The sequence below is a fragment of the Schistocerca piceifrons genome, chromosome 5 (genome assembly GCF_021461385.2).
Source record: "Schistocerca piceifrons isolate TAMUIC-IGC-003096 chromosome 5, iqSchPice1.1, whole genome shotgun sequence".
Classification (NCBI taxonomy): Eukaryota; Metazoa; Arthropoda; class Insecta; order Orthoptera; family Acrididae; genus Schistocerca; species Schistocerca piceifrons.
The window spans coordinates 384,065,992-384,081,302 of record NC_060142.1 but is presented as its reverse complement, the minus strand read 5'-3'; the positions used below and the strand labels follow the sequence as shown (position 1 = coordinate 384,081,302).

The 15,311-nt window shown below is 46.8% G+C and overlaps 1 protein-coding gene and 1 pseudogene across 1 annotated transcript in view; one reads left to right on the top strand and one right to left on the bottom strand.

Annotated features, from left to right (window-relative positions):
* Positions 1–15,311, bottom strand: part of LOC124799005 (adenylate kinase isoenzyme 5) — a 466,936-nt gene that overhangs the window by 229,403 nt on the left and 222,222 nt on the right. The gene's annotated exons all lie outside the window — the stretch shown is intronic.
* Positions 12,016–12,133, top strand: LOC124799443 (annotated as a pseudogene).

The window sequence follows — 15,311 nt, the reverse complement described above, 5'->3', positions numbered from 1 at the left end:
GTTTATGGCCGTCCCATCGCTCTCACCCCCACCCTTAAGTACCTTGGCGTCACCCTCGACCGTCGCCTCTCCTGGACTCCCCATCTCCAGACAATCCAAGCCAAGGCACGTTCCCGACTCCGTCTCCTCAAGCTCCTTTCCGGCCGAACGTGGGGTCTGGACCCCTCCACCATCCTCCACACCTATAAGTCCCTCATCCGCCCTATCCTCTGTTACGCCCATCCCGCCTGGATCTCCGCCCCCCCTTCCTTTTATAAATCCCTCCAAATCCTTGAACGCCATGCTCTCCGCCTTGCCTATCGCATCCGTCTCCCTTCCCCCACGCAGATCCTGTATGACCTTATCCCCTTCCCCCACCTCCTCCTCTTCCTCGAAAGGATACGAATCCTATACACCTCCCGTAAACTCGATCCTCCTCACCCGCTCGTCTCCCCGATCCTCTCCCACCCCCGCCCGCTGCCACGCCTGTACTCCCACGTCCCACCCGGTCTCCATCTATCCACCCTCCTTACCCTCTCCCAAGGTGGCTTCCGCCAGCTCCCCCTCCCTGATGATGCCCTCCTCCCCTCCATCTACCCCTCCTACCAACTTTGATCCTCCCACCCTCCTCCTGTGCTTGCTCCTCGGGGCACCCTCCCTCCCTTCTCTCCCTTTTCCCTCCCTCCTCCTTTTCTCGTCCCTCGTCCCCCGGGCCCCCCCCCTCCCCTGTCCCTATCCTCCTGTCCCCGTCTCCTAAGCCATGGCATCCTCTTTTCCTCCCCTCTCCCCCTCCTCATCCCTGTTGCCCTCTTTGCAGGTCCCCGGACTCGCACACGCTCAGTGGACATTCGCGCGCCGGAGATCACCGCCATCAGTGTATCGTGTGTGCCGTCATGTTTAGTGTTCAGTGTTTACCGTCACACTCCATCGTTCACCAGTGCCATCGTCTCCTTCAGTGTTTGTGCGTCGTCTCAACAGTTTGCAGTGTGGCTTATCGTCGAGTGTGAACGGCTCCGTGTTTGTTTCTCTGTGTCTCCTGTTTTATTGCCCACCATTTTGTAACTTTTATGTTTTTCTCCTGTTTTTGCTGATTGTACCTTCTATGGCTGAAGAGCAGCGTAGTATGCTGCTGACAGCCTGCCTGCTGTACAGGCTTTAAAATAACAATAAAGTAAAAAAAAAAAAAAAAAAATTAGTAAACTTGTAAAATCTATAGGCAGTACCGAAGTACTTCACCTTTTCCTGCTCCTACTCGCGTCCTTCACTCTCGGCCTATTTTGCAGAAACAGTTCACAGGAGCTGATCCATCCGCCGCCCTATCCAGGCGGGATGCAAAGACCCCTTCAATTTCCTCTATTTTTTTTCTCAGTCTAGTTACACTACTGGCCATTAAAATTGCTACACCACGAAGATGACGTGCTACAGACGCGAAATTTAACCGACAGGAAGAAGATGCTGTGATATGCAAATGATTAGCTTTTCGGTGCATTCACACAAGGTTGGCGACGGTGGCGACACCTACAACGTGCTGATATGAGGAAAGTTTCCAACCGATTTCTCGTACACAAACAGCAGTTGACCGGCGTTGCCTGGTGAAACGTTGTTGTGATGCCTCATGTAAGGAGGAGAAGTCCGTACCATCACGTTTCCGACTTTGATAAAGGTCGGATTGTAGCCTATCACGATTGCGGTTTATCGTATCGCGACATTGCTGCTCGCGTTGGTCCAGATCCTATGACTGTTAGCAGAATATACAATCGGTGGGTTCAGGATGGTAATACGGAACTCCGTGCTAGATCCCAACGGTCTCGTATCACTAGCAGTCGAGATGACAGGCATCTTATCCGTATGGCTGTAACGCATCGTGCAGCCACGTCTCGAACCCTGAGTCAATAGATGGGGACGTTTGCAAGACAACAACCATCTGCACGAACAATTCGACGACGTTTGCAGCTCGGAGACCATGGCTGCGGTTACCCTTGACGCTGCATCACAGACAGGAGCGCCTGCGATGGTGTACTCAACGACGAACCTGGGCGCACAAACGTCATAACGTCATTTTTTCGGATGAATCCAGGTTCTGTTTACAGCATCCTGATGGTCGCATCGGTGTTTGGAGACATCGCGGTGAACGCACATTGGAAGCGTGTATTCGTCATCGCCATACTGGCGTATCACCGGGCGTGATGGTATGGCGTGCCATTGGTTACACGTCTCGGTCACCTGTTGTTCGCATTGACGGCACTTTGAACAGTAGACGTCACATTTCAGATGTGTTACGACCCGTGGCTCTACCCTTCATTCGATCCCTGCGAAACCCTACATTTCAGCAGGATAATGCACGACCGCATGTTGCACGTCCTGTGTGGGCCTTTCTGGATACAGAAAATGTTCGACTGGTGCCCTGGCCAGCACATTCTCCGGACCTCTCAACAATTGAAAACGTCTGGTCAGTGGTGGCCGAGCAACTGGCGCGTCACAATACGCCAGTCACTACTGTTGATGAACTGTGGTATCGTGTTGTAGCTGCATGGGCAGCTGTACCTGTACACGCCATCCCAGCTCTGCGTGACTCAAATCCCAGGTGTATCAAGGCCGTTATTACGGCCAGAGGTGGTTGTTCTGGGTACTGATTTCTTAGGATATATGCACCCAATTTGCGTGAAAATGTAATCACATGTCAGTTCTAGTACAATATATTTGTCCAATGAATACCCGTTTATCATCTGCATTTCTTCTTGTTGTAGCAATTTTAATGACCAGTGGTGTAGAAACTAAGTGAACTGAAGGGTTAGGACTACAACTATGCGCGTCTGTCCGTCGACCCTTTTTGAAAACTGGAATAATTTGTGAATTTTCCAGTCCCTTGTGGCGCTTTATTGCTGCGGTGAACTACGACAAAATGCTGACAGAATGTGAGCAAGTCCTCTGCACAATCAATGTAGTGTCGCTCAGGAACCTCATCGGATCCAGCTGGCGTTCTTACACTGAGCTACTTTAATAGTGGTAGTAGTAGCAGTAGTAGTTTTATCTATCAATGGATCGTTCTGACAAGGATATTGCATATGTCATGATATTGGTTCGCTGGTTGGTTGGTTTGGGGGAGGGGACCAAACAACGAGGTCATTGGCCCTTCCGATTAGAGAAGGAAGTGGGCCGTACCCTTTCAAAGTAACTATCACGACATTTGCCGGAAGCGACTTAGGAAAATCACGGATAACCTAAATCAGGGTGGCCGGACGTGGGTTTGAACCGTCGTTCTCCCGAATGCGAGTCCACCGTGCTAACCACAGCGCCACCTCGCTCGGTTGATATTGCAGCTTAAGAGAAAAACAATGTATATTTATATAAGCTCGCCGGACAAAAAGCAGTCACCGCTAGAGAAATCATTACAAGCATCAATTAATACCGTGTAATTCAGTCCCTGTAATTGACAGCCGCCTGGATTCGGTTAGGAAGTGAGCCCACGAGGTTGTGCAGTTACGTTGTATCCAGTTTCAGCCACTCTCTGAGCATCTGATCGCGCAATTCCACCAAATTCCTGGGATGTTGGTATCGGCGTTTTACCCTCTCTTATAGCATTTCGCACCGATTTTCTATGGGGTGATGTGATTTTGCAGGTTAGTCGAGATGTAGTACAATGGGGGAGTGTTCAGAAAACCAGTCTCGAATTCTTCCAATCCGATGAATTTCGCTGTTGTCGTCTTTATGTCCCTGCGTAAGCAACGGCATCTTGCGAGGTTACAAACCCGAAATATTGATTGCATGCAGTTTTCGCAGGACGTGCTCCCGCTAAAAGATTGTGATGGACGTTTAATCACCGCCTGCCGCAATTTCTGTCGCGTTTCAAAACTACACTACTTGCCATTAAAATTGCTACGCCACGCGGGATTAGCCGAGCGGTCTTGGGCGCTGCAGTCATGGACTGTGCGGCTGGTCCCGGCGGAGGTTCGAGTCCTCCCTCGGGCATGAGTGTATGTGTTTGTCCTCCGGATAATGTAGGTTAAGTAGTGTGTACGCTTAAGGACTTATGACCTTAGCAGTTAAGTCCCATAAGATTTAAAAAAAAAATTGTTACACCACGAAGATGACGTGCTACAGACACGAAACTGAACCGACAGGAAGAAGATGCTGTGATATACAAATGATTAGCTTTTCAGAGCAGCCATAAAAGGTTGGAGCCGGTGGCGACACCTACAACGTGCTGACATGAGGAAAGTTTCCAACCGATTTCTCATACACAAACAGCACTTGAGCGGCGTTGCCTGGTGAAACGTTATTGTGATGCCTCGTGTAAGGAGGAGAAGTCCGTACCATCACGTTTCCGACTTTGATAAAGGTCGAATTGTAGCCTATCACGATTGCGGTTTATCGTATCGCGACATTGCTACTCGCGTTGGTCGAGATCCTATGACTGTCACCAGAATATGGAATCGGTGGGTTCAGGAGGGTAATACGGAACGCCGTGCTGGATCCCAACGGCCTCGTATCACTACCAGTCGAGATGAAAGGCATCTTATCCGCATGGCAGTAACGGAACGTGCAGCCACGTCTCGATCCCTGAGTCAACAGATGGGGACGTTTGCAAGACAACAACCATCTGCACGAACAGTTCGACTACGTTTGCAGCAGCAGGGACTATCAGCTCGGAGACCATGGCTGCGGTTACCCTTGACGCAGCATCGCAGACAGGAGCGCCTGCGAAGGTGTACTCAACGACGAACCTGGATGCACGAATGGCAAAACGTCATTTTTTCGGATGAATCTAGTTTTTGTATACAGCATCATGATGGTCGCATCGGTGTTTGGAGACATCGCGGTGAACGCACATTGGAAGCGTGTATTCGTCATCGCCATACTGGCGTATAACCGGGCGTGATGGTATGGCGTGTCATTGGTTACACGTCTCGGTCATCTCTTGCTCGCACTGACGGCACTTTGAACAGTGGACGTTACATTTCAGATGTGTTACGACCCGTGGCTCTACCCTTCATTCGATCCCTGCGAAATCCTACATTTCAGCAGGATAATGCACGACCGCATGTTGCAGGTCCTGTACGGGCCTTTCTGGATACAGAAAATGTTGGACTGCTGCCCTGGCCAGTACATTCTCCAGATCTCTCACCAACTGAAAACGTCTGGTCAATGGTGGGCGAGCAACTGGCTCGTCACGATATGCCAGTCACTACACTTGATGAGCTGTGGTGTAGTGTTGAAGCTGCATGGGCAGCTGTACCTGTACACGCCATCCAAGCTCTGTTTGACCCATTCCTAGGCGTATCAAGGCCGTTATTACGGCTAGAGGTGGTTGTTCTGGGTACTGATTTCTCAGGATCTATGCACCCAATTTGCGTGAAAATGAAATCACATGTCAGTTCTAGTATAATATATTTGTCCAATGAATACCCGTTTATCATTTGCATTTCTTCTTGTTGTAGCAATTTTAATGGCCAGTAGTGTATTCTGAATTACAAGCCATAAACGCCGATCAGGATCTTCTTCCACCCACAATTCTGACGAAGTGTTTCTTACCCACGCGTGTTACACCACTGCTTGTATACAGTCCACCGCGAAACACCAGCAAATCTCTTTTTTTTTTTTTTTGCTATTTGAGTAGGGTTTCCGTCGACATCGAAGTTAACAGCAAATCCAGCAGCGTCAAACACTTCATGGCAAAGGGCACGACCAAACACGAATGTCTCTTTGACATTCTCTCAAGTCCTTAAATTAAATCATGTTTACGTACAGTGTCCGATTGAAACATAAATGTCCCACTGATCGCTACGTAGATGAAGTGCACATGCAGCTGATCATGTAATTCGATCTCTGCGCGTCTATTAAGGCTTAAAGATTCATCTGCGCATGCGCACTGAGGTCAGAATTCTTTTTGTCCGGTGAGCTTACTTACATGACAAGTTTAACGAGCGTGGGAATCATCCTGTAATTTACTTGAAGTGATTTAACGAAATAACAGATAACCTAAATCAGTCGACTGATGACCATAGCTGTTAAGTCCCATAGTGCTCAGAGCCTAAATCAGTCAATTTTCTATCTTGTGATTATTTATACCAACATTTTTCAGCAAGGCATTCGTATGGTGATTGAGCTGCAGATACGTACGTACGCCACACGCCGCTATACAGTGCATGACGAAAAGTTCTATGTGCCATTATCAGTTATTCCCATCCCTGCGCCGCTCGCAATTGGACTGTAGGCTATATGCCTCTGGACTTACCCAGAACAGGCTGTACTCTAAACAACCACAACACATGGCATATTGTACTAATATAGACTTGTGGCTGATTTCATTTGACAGCCATAGGGCATACATAATGCATAGAGCGTAAAAATTAGGGATAAAAAGGAAAATTGGTTTGAGAAATACAACAGAATTGTGTTATCGCAAGAAGACGCACATTTTTGTTTCATTATTATTTTCTGCAAGCACGGGAACAGAGCTTCAGTTCTGTTACGATAAAGGTACACTGTGTTAAAAATACCACAGTTTGTTGACAGAAGACCTTCGAAACAAAAGTCAGAACATTCTCTGTAAACAGTGCTGCAGAACTTCAACTTATTTAAAGAACGGTGGCTTAGCTCGAAGAGAACCGACTACCGCCTGCTATTGTGCTGCCATCTCTGAAGTTCCCCAGGACCCCACCTTCTAAGCGGCGGACACGTGGTGTATTTAGCACAGGTTGTGGCAGGGCAACTAAACCTACTCGCCCATGGTCTCTGCCAACAACGCGTCTTTGTCAGTCAATAGCTAAGATACACTCTCGAGTCACATTAATGTGACCATCATTCAATAGCCTGAATAACCACTTTCTGCAGCGCGGAACGCTGCGAGACGAGTCTTTGAGGTCATGGAAGCTACCGACGGGGATTGGAGCCATGCCGACTCCAGCACCGTGGTCAGCTGGGCTAGGGCTCTCGGTTGAGGGTCCATGCCGCGAACAGCATAATCGAAAAGATCCCACAGATTTTCCATTGAGATTTAAACTGGGAATTTTGGTGGCCACAGAATACGATAAACTCATCCTCGTGCTCTTTGAATCGTGCTCGTTCACTGCGGTATGCGTGACGCGCTGAATTGTCCTGCTGGTAGATGCCGTCGTGCCGATGAAAAAGAAATTGCGTCTAGGAGTGTGCATGACCCCCAACAATAGACGCATACTTGTGTTAATGCAGTGTGCCTTCCATAATGACAAGATCATCCGGGGAACGCCATGAAAGCATTCGCCAGACAAAAATGTTCCCTTCTCCGTCCTAGACGCTTTGCTTTCAGACGCTTCATGCCATACACGCCAATAGCCATGGAACATAAAACGTGATTCATCTGAAAAGGCCACCTGCCGTCACTCAGTGGATGCCCAGTTGGCGTACATATTCCAACCTTCTTCGCGGATAAACAGCAGTCAGCGTGGCTGCCTGACCAGGGCGCCTTCTTCAGAGACCCATACGCAGCAATGTTCGCTGAATGGTCTTTGGGACACGCTTTTGTTAGCCCCTTGGTCCATCTGGACGGTCAGTTGCTCAACAGTTACACGTCTATTCGTCCGTACAACCGTCGTTGAGCCCTGTCATCTATGGCCTGGGGTGCACCACAGTTGCATCGGCGTTTGATTTTAGATAGCGCAATTTGCCATGCGCGGTATACCTCGAACACGACGACACGCGAAAGATTTTCAAACTTAGGCGTTTCGGAAATGCTTCCACCCATGACCCGAAAAATTGGTTCAAATGGCTCTAAGCTCTATGGGACTTAACATCTGAGGTCATCAGTCCCCTACACTTGGAACTACTTAAACCTAACTAACCTAAGGACATCACACACATCCATGCCCGAGGCAGGATCGAACCTGCGACCGTAGCAGCTGCGCGGTTCCAGACTGAAGCGCCTACAACCGCTCGGTCACAACGGCCGGCCCATGGCCCGAAAGCCAATGACCGCGCCCGTTAGGACGTCAGATAAATCGCTGCATTTCCGCTTTACGACGACTGCATTTTTTCCCCGTTCTCCCGACGCTCTATATACATCCTCCGCTGCTAGTGCTTCCACCTGCCGCCTGTAAGTGGTTACTGCACGTTGACGTCGAACATAGCAAGTGGTGACATTAATGTGATTGAAATGTGTAGAAGTCAAGAGCTGGACCAAGTACAGTCTTTTAAGTAAGATCGTAGCCGGGTTAAACAGTAGAAGAAATTTGACATCGAACTAAAACATATGCATACATCATGTATGAACAAAAGAAAAATGCAATTAATTATACGGCTAGTCACCACAGCGTCGATAGTTGTTTGGCATCTCCGAGGAACGCTTGATACTAAGTTCTCCGAGTATTCAAGTGGAAGAGACAGCTGCTTCAAAATGAAGATCTTTTTCCAGTGGCTTTAGGTTAACAGACTTAGAAATACTTCTCTGTATGATTATTTCGTGTGCATGCGGTAATTGTGGGTAAAAGGGCCTTCGACTGTGTGATGACACTCTCTTCAATTGTTCTTTTCGATATAAGAACATACATTTTCAATAGAATTAGCGTCAGGCGATTTTGCGGGCTAGTCCAGTATCTGCACATTTTTCTCATTTCTTCTGTCGTTGCAAACCCTTCTGCGGTTTCGGATAATTGTCCTCCTGCAGTAATCAATATTCACTTTTGTCGATAAACCAACGTCTGGCAGTCAGCATCACACATCTTTGATAAAATTGTAACATCATATGTGCGTTTAAATTGTCGGTAAACACGTGCAAATCTCAGTCAAGAAGTCAAAGTAAACTAATGCTTTATGGACATTGCATGAAGAACAAATGTACCTTCCAGTGGGCTGTGAAGGAACTACTGCGGTATCTTTCACCATCTGTGTGTAATGCTGACCACGCTCTTACTTAACAGACTGTACGCAGAAACTAAAGAAGACTGTATAGAGAAATCACGTTATTTGCAATGTTGCTTACCAACAAAAAGTTTGTTCTTAAAAACTTGCCTTTAGTTCTTGAGTTGCCATTGCGTATTATTTCAGGGAATTCTTTATAATCGTCACTGCTCACTGTCATAACTTAATTATGATCCTCTACTGCCCTGTTCACCTCTGCAAGAAACATCATCTTACCTGCACACCAGTCACTGTCAACCGTGGATACAAGTATGTTTATCGTCTGTATGTCTTCATACACTGAATGTACTCATTGGATGTAAAGCACCGTTAGTTCGTTAAAATAATTCAAATTTTTTCCGTCCTGACATGAGTATCTTAATCACCTTCAGAGGACGTAAACAAACAATTATGGGTGGTCTTTGTATTCACAGACTATAGAATGTACAGTTCGCAACTCATGTTCACTTTGGGTCTCCTATCGCTACTGCCATATCTCTTTTTCGCAATGGGCTGCAGTACATTAGTCGCCTTGCCCAAGCATGAATCTACTTTCCATCACAAAATATCTGAAAATTAAATTTATTTAATATTCGCTACAAACCTCGAACTACTGTGATCAGAATAATATGATGTCTTTTGTAAAAACACCAGATGAGCTTATCTTCTGACTCATTCATATCCGATTGTCATGGTTTTTGTCTATAATCAGTATTGTCTCTAGAATTGATCTGACCAACCAGTGCATCTACGATTGTTGTTGGTTGTGTTGAGCTACCATCATGTCATCATTCCGGACCTTACTGATTCCAGAGAGGACAAGTTCTTGATGTCCACTTAGATATGCCAAGGTGTTAAAATAAAGGGGGAATGGTGTTACTACACCGAGTACAGACGCCAGTGAAGCCTGTCAGCCATCTTGGGGAGTCTTAGAAGACTGTTCTCCCTTTGAAGTCCTGTGTTTAACTTACCTTTTTACCTTTAATGCATTTGCGTTGACTTGACAGTCAGGTCTGAGTAAGAGCTTTGAAGCAACATACTTCCTTGGATGAATACTCACCATGAGACATTTGCAAGCTTATTTCTTGAACGCTAATTCTAATGCGTCTTACATGATGTACATCGCGGCAACACAGGCCAACGTTTTACTCGTGTTTTAAGTAATATCGAAGTGCAGCACTACAATACGAACACTTTACCAAGACTCACCAGTATGGTGGAGGCAGACTTCACTATTTTGGCGTATGGGCGTCTCCCTATATTCCAACCTTCGTAGTTGATGCAGATATATTGACAATATCTTTGACAGTTTTTACTGGAATATGCTCTCCGAAAGCCTGAAGGTAGCAGGGATAAAATACACGGAGCATAGTGTTATCTACAACTTACACAGTAACCATAGCAGTTCAAAAAGTCGAAGGACATGAAACGGTGACAGTCGAAAAGTAAAGTAAATTTCTTAAAAAGAAATTTTCAGTTAGGAAAGCAACATTGCAAGTAACATAATTTATCTACATAATCTCCTTGAACCTCTATGCATCTCTTGACCTTTTTCTTCGCCATCGATGTACAAAGTCACAACAATTGCATTGATCTTGGATATTGTAGGGTTAGCAGCTCCGCCACAAGCGGCGTTATGTGCCACGTGACTGCTGCCACGGAAATCGGCCGGCTGAAAAGTGCAAAAAATGCAATATAAACGGCCGGAAAGCCAGAGAAAGTCGGTTCTGTCCGGGCAGCCATGTAGTCAGCTACGCTGCGCTGTGGCAGCTGCTTCTCACTGTCACCGACGCTGGACTCTATTTACAACATGTTGGGATCTGCCGAACACTTCGTCTCGCCCTGCTCTACTGCCACAGGAGGACCTCATCAGCAGCGCTGCACTAGAGGTGATCATACGCAAACATTTCTCTGTGTGTCTGGGGTGCAGTGGCCAAGGTCATGAGGAGCGCTACTGGAACTTGTTCGCGTCAGAAAAGTGTATGTCACCATGTCACTAGTCGTGTGTCCGCCCCCGGTAGCTGAGTTGTTAGCCGGCACGGTAGTTTAGCGTGTTCGGTCAGAGAGCTAGTTGGCCTCTGTAATAAAAAATTGAGTGGAAGGATCAACGAAACGAACTTGAACGGATGTCATGTGACGTCCGCAACGAACAAGCACAACGATCAACAACAAAAAACGTGGTCATTGCGACAAAACGTCAATCCTAAGGGCCCGGGTTCGATTCCCGGCTGGGTCGGAGATTTTCTCCACTGAGGGACTGGGTGTTGTGTTGTGCTAATCATCATCATTTCATCCCCATCGACGCCCAAGACGCCAAAGTGGCGTCAAATCAAAAGACTTGTACCCGGCGAACGGTCTACCCGACGGGGGGTTCTAGTCACACGACATTTACATTTACTAATCGTGCGGCCCCTCTCTCCGGAGGTTCGAGTCCTCCCTCGGGCATGGGTGTGTGTGTTGTTCTTAGCATAAGTTAGTTTAGGTAGTTTGTAAGTCTAGGGACCGATGACCACAGCAGTTTGGTCCCTTAGGAATTCACACACATTTGAACATTTTTGAACGTTAAGTGTATCGGATTGCATCCTTTAGTAGACTGTGAACATCTGGAACTTCAAGTGTCAGTTTCTTCTGCTTCGTCTACTTCGCTTATGACTTTATTTTCGTATGCAAGGATCTGGTTATTTAGATTGTATTTACATTTAATAACCAGTCCATAACGTAATTGTATAAGTGCTTATTTATCGCTGTAGATCACAAAATTTTTAAAAAGAAACTATTCATTGGGGAAGTTACGTTGCAAGTAACATCATTTGTCTACACAGTTTCCTTCAATATCTGTGTATTTACTCCACCAATCGAGCTACGCAGAGTGACTCAGAAATGTTGTGACAAACTTCGAGGGGTTGTAAAGGGTGCCTTGAGGAACAAATCAAGGACAGGAACCCGGGTCCGGTAACGTCATCCGACGACGCTACAGAACGCTGAAGTTATATGAGCCGGCCCCTGCAGCTAGGTCACCCCTTCGACAGCATCGTGACTTTGTAAGCTGACGGACCGTAGGCGGAATGTCTCTCTTTGTTGTTTGTTATTCAGTGATCGCGACTGATTACCACGATCGCCAGTGGAAAAGATGAAGCTACCTGCTGCGTAGACAGGCATTGTGCCAACGGCCTTGCCGCAGTGGTAACACCGGTTCCCGTCAGATCACCGAAGTTAAGCGCTGTCGGGCTGGCCTAGCTCTTGGATGGGTGACCATCCGGTGTGCCGAGCGCTGTTGGCAAGCGGGGTGCGCTCAGCCATTGTGAGGCAAACTGAGGAGCTACTTGATTGAGAAGTAGCGGCTCCGGTCTCGGAAACTGACATACGGCCGGGAGAGCGGTGTGCTGACCACAAGCCCCTCCATATCCGCATCCAGTGACGCCTGTGGGCTGAGGATGACACGGCCGCCAGTCGGTACCTTTGGGCCTTCATGCCCTGTTCGGGAGGCGTTTAGTTTTTAGACAGGCATTGACTCCTAGGAATGCGATGCTCTGTTGCGTTAATAGATGATGCTTTTGGATACAGATTTCTATTTACAGTTCATTTTTCTCCTGTATACCGAAATATACTGGAGATTTTAAAGGGTTCTAGGAGAAAGATAAACTGCAGATGGTAACCCATGTCCGAAACCGTCACCCACCGAGGCAATAGAGCATCGCATTCAAAGAGTCTATGCCCCTCTACGCAGCAGCTAGCCCCATTTTTTCCACTGGCGATCGTGACAATCAGTCACGAGTACTGAAAAACAAACAAACTTGCGAGACGTTCTGCCTGTTGTCCGTCAGCGTACAAAGTCGCAATTACTGCCGAAGGGGTGGCCTAGTGGGCAGTCGCCGGCGCCCGTAGCGTCGTTGGATGATGTTACTGGACACGGGTTCGTATTTTCTTTTTGTTCCTCAAGATACCCTCTGCAACCTCTCGAAGAATGTCGCAACATTTCTGGTACACCTTGTATAATTTCCAACGCTAGAGAGACGCCCTGAATGTGATTTCGACTTTTCCAAAGGGTGTCGTTTGTGTTTGGCCGTCAGTCGTCGTAGTTTCTAAGAAGCACAAATTAATTCTGTCCTGCAAGAAGCTCTCTGGCGTGCACCGCCTCCACAACTTCCTCATTCGATGACAATTTCGATTCATTAAGCTGCTGTTTTTCATCAGGTCAAAACGGCGAAAATGAGTTATGGCTGTTCAGGACTGTACGCTGAGTGCTCAGGCAGCTCAGAACCTAGATTCTGGATGTACTGGATTCCATTCCCATCTGCATAAGGACGAGCTTCTCATTAAGTAAAATCACATCTCCACTCTTCGTTTTGATCACGGGTTTCATATCTCATAGTGCCTCGCAGTAGCTTTCACTGTTCATTATTTTAGATCTAGGAGGGTAATAAATCAATAACGGATATTCCATATCTCAAAACACTCCTCAACTCGAGTCAAGTCAACTCTCTTGCAGAAGCTTGGCTTTTGAACTTTGTTGCTGTAGGCGAGGATTGTTGTTTCCGCATAGTATTTCGAGTATTCCGCCGTTTCGTTTGTGATTCAAAGTGATGGACCTACGTCTCATCAACGATTACTATGCAGCTCAGAAAGTCCTCATACTTCTCTTAGAAACCCCTTAAATGTGATTTCAACATTTCCAGACGTTACTGTTTGCGGTTGTCAGTTGACGTGGTACCAGACGTGCACAAACTTTCCAATAGTTTAGAGATCCATGGACAATTGCAAATATTGAACCATAGCTGATGTTCATCTCGTGCGTAAAATCATCATTTCTGGCGTGTTCATCACTGCAAATCATTCGCTCAGCTGTATCGATCTTCCTGACCGTTTTCAGAGTGAATGTCCAACATGAAAGTTCCTCACCAAAGATACACATAAATTTTTAATGCAATCTTCCCTCTCGTAATTTTTTTCATTCATTGAAATAGCTGTCACCATATTACAGCTGCTTTCTGCGAATTATCTCTGTGGTTTCAATCCTTTCAGAATACAGAACACGAAATAAACTCCTCACTTCTTTCTTGCTGCATATGGACAACGGTATACTGAACCAATAAAGGGAAAGCACTAGAACAATACTGAGTTTAGGGCATGTCATCGTTGAGGCACTGCTGTCAACCTATAGAAAATGGCAGCATGTCGCGAAATAACTGACTTATTACGTGGAATGACGATCGAAGCAAGTCATATGGGTCACAGCATATCGGAGATTACACAAGCATTCCAGTTTCCAAAGTGAACTGTGTCTAGTATCCAGCTTCATTACTGCAGAATAAATGTTTCCACACTTATGAAATACCGTACAAGCGAACAGACGTCACGTCGATTCCACAGAGCCGGCCGTTGTGGCCGTGCGGTTAAAGGCGCTTCAGTCTGGAACCGCGTGACCGTTACGGTCGCAGGTTCGAATCCTGCTTCGGGCATGGATGTGTGTGATGTCCTTAGGTTAGTTAGGTTTAAGTTGTTCTAAGTTCTAGGGGACTGATGACCACAGAAGTTAAGTCCCATAGTGCTCAGATCCATTTGAACCATTTTTGATTCCACAGAGCCACACGGGGCAGGCAATGGTTCATTCTGAGTCACATCGCCATCGAATTTAATGTGGTGCGTGAGAAACCCATTTATAGCAGGACTGTATGGAGACAAATGCACCACATATGCTTCAGCAGTCAACACAGACTCGTTGAGACCTCGACACAGAACTCAACGTATGGCAGGTCCCGCGAACATCTTCACTGGGTCATGGTCAGGGGCGCTGTATAAAATAGTTCGATGTAAAACATTTTCAATTGGATCGAGCTGATAAGTATGTAAGAGTGTGGCATATGGGTCCTGTATGCCAACAAGATGTGCCCACTTAGAAGTTGGCTCATTTAGGAACTGGGCTGTGTTAACATGGTCCTAATGAGGCCTCAAAGTCTCCCTGGAAGGACCATTCACAGATGTGAACATTCTTCCAGACTACCTGCATCCTTTTCTAGCATTAGAGTACCCCAATGGAGAAGCCATGTTTCAGCAGGATAACGCGACATGTTGCTGCAGCTCCTGTAAATTCACGCCTACAGTTTGATCTCGCATGTCACTCGATCTTAACCCGGTCAAGCACTGCTGAGATGTTGTCAATACTATGCATGCTTGGTGCGCTCAGCATCAACTGCACAAGAACAATTGTAGATAACACTGAAAGATTTAGGCAATATTATCTCTCCAGAACAACTTTGTAGAATCCATCCTTAGCGGTGTTACATCAGTTTTGAGTCCTCAACACAGTGTGGGTAAGTTGTAGAGACAGAGGTGCAGTGGATAGGGCTTGGCTTTGTGTGTCTCACTGTTACCAATGGCATGCTCCTGTGGCAGGACCATAAAAAGCGCAAGACACGCAACACAGACAGGGTGCAGTACAACAGGGTGAGGGCGTGTGT